Raw genomic sequence first — 10,349 nt, 5'->3', positions numbered from 1 at the left:
CACACTGGAGAAGATTTTACCGGAGACCCTTCACTCGAGGCTGTAACCCATCCAATCTCTCCTACCCACCATTCTCCACCGGTAAGGAACTTGAAGTACTAGGGGGGCTGTGGAACTGCCAGTCTGCAGTCAAGAAGGCGGACACCATTTCAGCCTATGCCTCCCTGCAAACTCTTCACTTCCTGGCCCTCACAGAGACCTGGATCACCCCAGAAAACATTGCCACTCCAGCTGCCCTTTCAACTGCCTACTCGTTTTCACACTCCCCAAGACGAACAGGGCGAGGAGGAGGAACTGGGCTCCTCATCTCACCCAGATGGTCCTACCAGGTCCTTCCTCTGGACCACCTACCCTGATCTACACTTGAATTCCACACCGTCTCTGTCACCCTTCCTTTCAAGCTCAACATCATAGTGATCTATCGCCCACCCGGTCCTCTTGGTGACTTTTTGGATGAGATGGATGCCCTCCTGAGCTGCTCCCCTGATGATGGCACACCACTTGTCGATCTCGGCGACTTCAACATCCACCCGGGAAAGCTGCATTCATCTGAATTAATTGACTTCTTTTCCGCATTTGACATTACACTCTCCCCCTCTCCACCAACTCACCGGGCCGGGAACCAACTTGACCTTGTCTTCACAAGATCCTGTGGCATCTCGGCACTCTCTGTTACCCCGCTCACCGTGTCCGACCACCACTTTGTGACTTTCTCCCTCCCCATGGAGCCCACCACATCCCTCCCCTCTACGCCTCGAACTGTCATCAGCCGCAGCAACCTGAAATCCACTCCCTCCGCTCTCTCCTCAACTGTTATCTCCTCGCTACCATCCTCAGAACAGTTCTCCTTAATGCCTACTGAGGAAGCCTCCTCCATCCTGATGTCCTCACTCTCCTCTTCTTTGGACACTCTCTGTGCCCCAATCTCACGACCTGCGCGATCATCTCCCTCCCCTCCCTGGCTGTCTGAACCTCTGCGAACCAACAGATCATTGCTGCGAGCGTCAGAGAGAAAATGGAAGAAATCGGGCCAGCACGAGGACCTTGCTCACTACCACCACCTCCTCTCTGACTTCACCTCAACTGTTTCGGCAGCTAAATCTGCCTTCTACCTGGCAAAGATCAACTCTTCTGCCTCCAACCCCAGGAAACTCTTCTCCATGTTCTCCTCCCTCCTCACCCCTCCTACCCCTCCCCCGCCTTCCTCCCTTACTGCCGATGACTTTGCAACTTACTTTACCAAGAAAGTAAATGACATCAGCTCCTCATTCACGCCTATTCCCTCCAAGAAGACATCTCCCCCAACTCTCAACTCTGATGGCCTAACCAGCTTTAGCCCTCTCTTCTCTGAAGACGTTCACGCACTTGTTACATCTAACCGTGCCACCACCTGCTCCCTTGACCCGATTCCCTCCTCTCTTCTCCAAGACATCTCACACGACATCTTGCCATTCCTCACCACCCTGATCAACTCCTCCCTCACCTCAGGTGTCATTCCAGCGGATTTTAAGACAGCTACTGTGAAGCCTCTCCTTAAAAAACCCACCCTAGACGCTACTGACATCCAAAGCTACAGACCTGTATCTCTTCTTTCATTCCTCTCTAAAACTTTGGAACGTGCCGCCTACAACTAACTGTCATCCTATCTCTCGCAGAACAACCTCCTAGACCCTAATCAATCAGGATTCAGGACTGCTCACTCCACTGAGACGGCCCTCCTCACAGTGACCGAGTCTCTGCGAGATCCCACTCCTCCGTTCTCATTCTCCTCGACCTATCTGCTGCATTCGACACAGTCAACCACCAAATCCTCCTCTCCACTCTGGCTGAACTTGGCATAACTGACTCTGCTCTCACCTGGTTTACATCATACCTGACAAATCGCACCTTTCAGGTCACATGGAATGGCTCTATGTCCAAACCCTGTTCTCTGGACACGGGTGTCCCTCAAGGCTCAGTATTAGGGCCGCTTCTGTTCTCACTATACACCAGATCACTTAGTTCTGTTATCACATTGCATGGATTCTCCTACCATTGCTGCGCAGATGACACCCAGCTGTTCCTCTCTTTTCCCCCGTCCTCTGACGCTCACATTGCAACTCGCATCTCGGACTGTCTGGCTGACATCTCTGTCTGGACAACTGCACATCACCTCAAGCTTAACCTGAATAAAACCGAACTCCTCTTCATCCCAGGGAAAGACTGCCCTCGCATGGACCTGTCGGTCACTGTCGAGGGCATCACAGTATTGCCGTCGTCAACTGCGAGGAACCTGGGTGTAATCCTCGATGACCAACTATCCTGCACCCCCAACATCACTGCTGTGGCCCGATCCTGCAGATTTGCCCTCTACAATATCCGCAGGATTCGGACCTTCCTCACAAAGGATGCAACGCAACTCCTGGTCCAAGCACTGGTCATCTCCCGCCTTGACTACTGCAACTCTCTCCTGGCCAGACTCCCGGCCTCGGCGACTAAACCATTGCAGCGTATCCAGACGCTGCAGCACGCCTTGTCTTCAATCTACCCAAATTCTCCCATGTGACCCCCCTCCTCCGTGACCTCCACTGGCTCCCTGTTGCAGCATGCATCCAATTCAAGACGATGACACTGGCCTTTAGAGTCATCAATGGAACGGCACCCATCTACCTTCAAACACTAGTCAAACCTCATACCCCGAAGCGAGCACTTCGCTCCTCTACTTCAGCTGGCCGGCTGGTACCACCATCGCTGAAATCAAACAAATGTCGCTCAGCAAAGTCCAGACTCTTCTCTGTTCTGGCGCCTCAGTGGTGGAACGAACTCCCGACCAATGTCAGGACAGCAGAGTAATTTGCCATCTTCCGAAAAAGGCTCAAGACTCACCTGTTCAGACTTCACCTCGACTCTACATAGCATGACCCACTAACCCCCCCCCAAAAAAAACCCTTACCTATAGCACTCTGATCATAGCACTGTTGCCCTTGAGGTACTACTTTACTCAGATGAGGACCTAACACTTGTTCTATTTTTAGCTCTTACTCTATTGGCAATGATACGTTGTGGTTTCTTTGTTTCCTTCTTTTGACAAATGTACTTATTGTAAGTCGCTTTGGACAAAAGCGTCTGCTAAATGACCTAAATGTAAATGTAAACATAATGTCCAGAAAGACCCACACATGGTGGGTGGTGAGGTTGATGGGTCCAAAAAACACAGGACTTTCGTTAGTGATGTGTTTTACATGCTTTTTGTTTTTAATTTCTAGTTTCTATTCTAGTTAATGTCGTATATGTCGATATAGGTTTGAAATGACAATGTGTTGTGAATACAGGCAAAAGGGGAAGGATCAAAGCGCTGACAAAAGCAGTCAGACAGGATCAGTTCAGTGATTTCCTGAGAAGTTGCAGAACATTAGAGTCACAAGGCAGGCAGGTGTCACGAGAGAGAAGGAAGTCCAAACAGGCTAATTATCAATACGATAAGTTAGGATAAAAGATGCTTAAAAGCAAAATCCATCAATTGTAAATGGTGAACCATCAACTAATAGGCAACATAATATAACACATATAGTGGAACCTGTTCTGCATGTTAATTGATTTCAAAATATTTCAACAATATTATCATAAAACTTTTTTTTCTTAAAGTTCACTCTACACAAAAGTAATTCGGGAAAAACGTTGGCCAGCAGTGTGGAGGCTGCACTTCACCTCTGTTTACATTCACCAAAGAAACATTTCAGTCTGCCACATTCAGCCATGTTATTGTTTAAGTTTCGGGTTGGGAGCCTGGAATGCTTTCCCAGTTGAAATTTCCAAGTTCTGACCTCCGAGTTTTCTGGAAAGCTGATGTGGAAATGAGGTGCAGGCAGACGGGAGTGGCAGGATCCGGGCCGAAAGGAGGAAAGGCAGAGAGCATCTGGTGGACGGACAAGGAATTATGCTGAATGGGTTTGGTGAACTTTCAATTACCGTATCACTGCATGATAAACGGATTACTTCCCTTTATAAAATTGTACAATTTCCAGATCTGTAAAATGACAAATTAGCCTCATATAAAGACCAGACAAAAACATCTCTTTTGTTGTGTTCACTTACGATGTAGATCCTATATTATACCACTAGGTGGTGCTATGAGTAATTCCATAGTAGTTGTTAAGGGGAACTTGTTCTGAGACCTGCATGTGAATGGAGAATGTGCCATGCTGCTATGATTAAACATCCATTACCATCCTTCTTGATACTCCGTTCTTGGACATCCAAACCTTACAAATTGGCGACGAGACAACCCAGCGAGCAATATTAACTGAAGATGGCTTTGAATACACCGTTTCCGGATTTTTTTCTGCCATGCCCGGGAGAACCGGCAATTCCCTTCAAGACATGGGTGAGGATGTTTGAGAATTACCTCCTTGTGATTAATGCAACTGGAAATGCATGGCCAGAGCCAAGGAAAACAGCATTATTACTACATTGCTTGGGCTCAGAAGGGCAAAGAATTTTCCATACCATACCTGAATCGGGAAATGACTTGGCAACTGCTATTGCTGCACTAGAGAAGCATTTCAACCCTGCAATAAATGTGGTTGCAGAGCGCCATGCTTTCAGAAAAGGAATCCAAGGAGCCCAGGAAACAATACTGCACTATATTGCTGCATTAATAGAACTGGCTGCAACATGTGAATTCGGAGCAAATGGAGACGATATGATTCGAGATCAGCTTGTGGAGCATGTGGCTAATTCTCGTATTAGAGAGAGGCTGTTATTGAAAGAAAAGCTTACATTACCTGAAGCCATTACTATAGCCACTCAAGTCGAATCAGCAACCGAGCAAGCTAAAGCTATGGCAGGTGACAAGCACTTACCTATACAAGTGGTCCAGACAAAAAGTGCAGAGCGTAGAAGACGATCACCACACCAGGGCACCAGTACAACATCACGCCAAGGTTACACAGCAAAACCATCTCCAAAACCTACCTCATTCTCCTCTGGACGTACCTGCTTTCGCTGTGGTTCAGACAAGCACCTTGCCAATGCACGTGAATGCCAAGCGGCAAAAGTAAATTGTGGGAAAAAAGGACATTTTGCACGTGTCTGCCAGTCTACGCAGACTCATTCACTGAAAGAGGTTGAAGTGCCTGAATACACACTTTTGCTAGTGGAAGGAACAGACACTCCTGATAAGATAGAGTGCACAGTGGACATTCAAGCTGCCCAGACCGTGAAGACAGTGAAATTAACTGTGAACACTGGAGCTTCAGTTTCTGTCTTACCCAAATGCATCTATGAGGAACATTTCAAGAAAACTCCTCTTCAACAGTCTCCTGTTCGTCTAGTGACATATTCACGAACACCTATCAATGTGCTGGGCTGCATGCAGGCAACTGTTCATAAGGATGGCATTAAAGGTCCAGCCAACTTCTATGTCGTGGACTCAGGGACTGCACTGATGGGCAGTGTTGGGACCTAACCGTTAGGACTACACAATGCGGCCTACAAAGCCTACACAATGCGGCCGGACAAAGGGACAAAGGAGATAAAAACTACAACCACCATTTTAGTGTCACCTCCACCTGGTCGCGAGATCTGACGAAAAACTTTCTTCGTCCCAGCTGCCAGCAGAACGGATAACTCGACCCGTCTTTGTCTGAAATCAGCTGACTAAATCGCCGAGCCCCGCGATTGTTCCTCATTTCCCTGCAGAAGGAAGAATAACTAACGGTTTTCTTCAACCAATTGGATCCGGCGCTGAACGAGCGCCCACGAACTACCGTCCGTTGCCGGCGTCAAGGAACGCCATCACCGCACGGGACGAAACCCTCACATCGACGCATCTCACATCGACAAAAGTAAGAGGCTATTTGTCTGGGCAGAAGCAGAGATTCGATAGTGTAGGACATGCTTGTAATTCTTGTTACTGTGTTTTAAGTTCTGATCGCGGACCGCCGAGTCCGTTTGTTCATGTGCTGCTGTATTCGAATGCTGATCGTGTACCCAAGCAGCTGGGTTGATTTCTGTAACAGTGTTTTCGACTAACAACCGCCATATTCGCGAGCTCAGAAAGCCTCTACTATCAGTTAAAAGACCGGTTTTGCGGAATAAACGCCAGTTCATTCACGCAAGCCCGTGTGATAGCGGCACGCCTTCTGAGCCTCAGACTATCGCTCGCGCATTCTCTCTCTCTTTGTTTGTGTCCCGCTAACACACACACACACATACACGCCGCACACACGTGTCCTAAGCCAGCTGTTCCCGGCGGACGCTAATGACATAGCTACATCCTGTGGCTGCACTCGGCCATCTCTCCCCCTCTCTCTCCCTCTCTCGCTACGCCATCTGATGTCAGTGGCTCCGCCCCTGAACGCTGTGAGGAATAGCTCCATCTGGTGGCCGCACATAGCCATCTCTCCCTCTCTCTCGACACACACGCGCACACACACGCACGCACATGCACACGCACGCACATGCACACATACGCACACACACACACTCCACGTGTGTCTCTCCCTTTATTTAGCTTAGCTTTGTGTGTTAGGTAGTTAGGTAATAAGGCTTTGTTAATTGCAGTGTTATTGATTGTGATCATTATTACTGATTTTAATAAATCTTATTATATTATAACTAGCGGTCTCTTGTGCTTGTTGTGTATATGTCACTGGATAACAGCAGGTTGTGAAGGCTAGTGCTTGAACTTCACGCCCTTCTTAATTGTTAGATTGTTTTTATGCTTCCATGCCAATGATCACGATGATTGGCATGTGAGTATAAAACCTTTATATTGAGACTGAATACAGGTTTAGGTTATCTTTTCCCTGATCCCAGGGTGGTGCCCCGTTTATTCATGATTATATCATGATAATATATTAAATATAATTATTAATACCGATAATCATATTGATATTGATAATTAACTGTTGATAACCAAATCTGCTCCTGCTACAACCCCAACAGCAGGGATCTCATATCTGCTCTCCACCTGCGCATTGAGGGTAATACTGTTTACCCACCATGTACATCAACCTTTCCTTTGCCACCTACAGCTTCAGTGGAGCATCTAAGCACATGTCCAGCTGCACCAACTGTTGGATGTGCTATAGGCTTCATGCATCAAGTGAAGATTTCACCAACTGCTGTTCCTGTGCGTCAAAAGCTGAGACGCCTACCTTTCTCAGTGAGATCTTCTGTGTCAGAAGAGCTGAACCGTCTCCTCTCAGCTGGAGTGATAGAGCGCATTGACTCTTCCCCTTGGGTCTCGCCGATAGTGGTCACACAGAAAAAGACAGGAGGAATTTGAATGTGTGTAGACCTTCGCGAGCCAAACAAGCAGTCATCATAGACAGCCACCCTCTTCCTCACATGGAGGAACTGCTCTCCACACTGACAGGAGCTACGGTATTTTCAACCATAGACTTGGAATGCGCATACCACCAACTAACCCTTCCTCCTGAGAGTCGGGATTTAACAGCTTTCATCACGCATGAAGGGCTGTTCTGGTTTTGCAGAGTTCCCTACGGCCTTGCATCAGCACCAGCTGTATTTCAAAAGCTGATGGCCACAGTGCTGAGAGGAGTGCCAAATGTACAGAACTACCTTGATGACATTATTTGCTATGGGCACACAGCACAACTGCATGACACTGCTCTTGAAACTGTACTGCAACGTCTTAAAAAGGCAGGCTGGCTTACAGCTTAATGAAAAGAAATGCCACTTTCGCCAATCCAGCCTGAAGTTCTTGGGACACCTGGTGACCGCTGATGGCATCAAACCTGACACAGAGCACTTATAAGCGATTACACAGGCCCCTCCTCCCAAAGATGCTGCAAGCCTTCGCTCTTTCCTAGGTATGCTGTCGTGGTATGGCAAATTCATACCAAACTATGCCACAGTTGTAGAACCGCTTCGTGCTTTCTTGAGACAAGATGCCACATTTGAATGGAGTGATGAAGCTCAGCAGTGCTTTCTTGTAGTGAAACAGCTGCTCATTGACAGCCCTGCGCTTGCTCTATTCAACCCAGACTTTCCAACTATAATTTCAACAGATGCATCAGATTATGGCCTGGGTGCCGTGTTCACACAGCTGCATCCAGACCACACAGAACGCACAGTGGCATTTGCATCAAGGACCCTGACACCAGCCGAGAGAAAATACTCTACGGTTGAGAAAGAAGCTCTCGCTTGTGTCTGGGCTGTAGAGAAATGGAGGACATACCTGTGGGGCCAGAGGTTCACACTTCGCACCGACCATCAGGCCCTGACAACACTCCTCTCTACAAAAGGAGCTGATCGAGCAGGAATGCGTGTCGCACGTTGGTCTGCTCGTCTCCTCTGCTTCACATACGATGTCGTATACCATGCTGGAACATTGAATCATACAGCCGATTGCCTCTCACGTTTGCCTCTGCCTGCTGCCTCCCCTCTAAATGCAGATGTGGAACCGGAGCTGGTAGCCTTGCTATCAATGGCCCCTGTCTCGGTGACTGCTGGTGAGTTTGAAGATGCTTCCTCTTCCTGCTCTGAACTTGCTTCTCTGCGTCAGCAAATCAACCAAAAGTGGCCTCCTGCAAAGACAGTGAATCCAGTACTACAGCCATATGTCAAGATTAAGCATGAACTGAGTGTGAAGGACAGCTTGGTGTTTAGAGGGTCACGCCTAGTTGTGCCTGTCTCCTTGCGCAGCACGCTTATTGCCCTGGCACATGAAGGCCATCAAGGCATTGTGCGGACAAAACAGCGACTGCGGGAGCTTTACTGGTTCACACTGGTTCGCTCTGAGATCTCCGCCTGCTCACTGTGTCAGAAGTTAGACAAGTCAGCAAGAGTCTCTGAGGCACCATTGCAGCCTGTGCCGTTACCTGAGGGCCCATGGAGTAAGCTCGGAATGGACATAGTTGGACCATTTGAAACTGCAACATGGGACTGCAAGTACGCAATCACCCTCACTGATTATTACTCAAAGTGGCCAGAAGTCGCTTTTGCATCTACTGTTACAACTGAGACCGTGCTGGGATTTCTCAGAAGTCTCTTCAGCCGCTATGGTAACCCAGAATCCATAGTCACGGATAATGGGCCGCAATTTACATCTGCTGCCTTCTCTGCATTCCTCAAAGGCCAGGGAATCACACATATCCATTCATCTGTGTACCATCCATCCTCCAACGGTGCCATAGAGAGATTCAACAGAGTCTTCAAAGCCTGTGTCCAAAGTGCAATCCTCCAGAATAAACAGTGGAAACCTGCAACGACTGATTTTCTTCAGGCATATAGTGCCACACCTCATGCCATGACTAACGCATCACCATTTGAACTCATGCATGGACGCAACATGAGGACAGCGCTGAATGTTCTTGCTCCTCCGGCTGTGACGGCTCATGATGATGAGGTGCGTTACAGAGTTTCCCTTCGCCAGTCACACATGAAGCAGTACTGTGATGCCAGATGGGGAGCTCGCCCTCCTTCATTCAAAGAAGGGGATAGGGTGCGAGTACGGAAACCGGTGCATGTTCCAAAGGGACATCAGAAATTCTCTACACCAATTAAGATCAAGAAACAAGTGGGTCCTAGCACCTACATCTTGGATGATGAAAAAACCTGGCATGCTTCCCATCTCGCTTCAGTATCTGTCAAGCTTCCAGAACCTCCAGCTCAGCCAAAGACCGCTCCGGAAGAACCAGCTGAGCCAAGGAAGGACCAAGGAGCAGGAGATCGTCCTGCCAGAGCACATAAGCCACCAGACTGGCTCAAGGACTATGAGACATAAAGAATCAAGACTGGTTATGAAAGTAGTTAACCTGTTGTTACATATTTTGTTAATTCTTATGTGCATTGTTATTTTTAGAACATGTAAGCAGTCTAGTCTGGAAATATTTGACTTAGGTTACTAGACCGATTCATATTTTATTTACATTACAATTCTGCCGTGTTTGAGACCTGTTTTATTGCTGTTCTGTCAGAAGAAGAATCAATCTTTAAGTAAAGGGGGGATGTTGTGTTCACTTATGATGTAGATCCTATATTATACCACTAGGTGGTGCTATGAGTAATTCCATAGTAGTTGTTAAGGGGAACTTGTTCTGAGATCTGCATGTGAATGGAGAATGTGCCATGCTGCTATGATTAAACATCCATTACCATCCTTCTTGATACTCCGTTCTTGGACATCCAAACCTTACATCTTTGACAAAATATCAGCATACAAATGCAGCTCCCAAATTTGTTTGAAGAACACTGTCCGAGTCTCTGAAACGCCACAATCCACCGTTAGCATCATTAGCATTGTAGCTACGTTTGACATCGGGTGTAATAAAAGGTAAATAGGCAGAGCATGTAATGTGAACATGCCTTCAGTCAGAAACAATCAGTTCGTCTGATTGGAA

This window comes from Eutrigla gurnardus, assembly GCF_963514095.1.
Source record: "Eutrigla gurnardus genome assembly, chromosome: 19".
Taxonomy (NCBI): domain Eukaryota; kingdom Metazoa; phylum Chordata; class Actinopteri; order Perciformes; family Triglidae; genus Eutrigla; species Eutrigla gurnardus.
The sequence above is the reverse complement of the archived record's forward strand: the minus strand, read 5'-3'. Positions refer to the sequence as shown.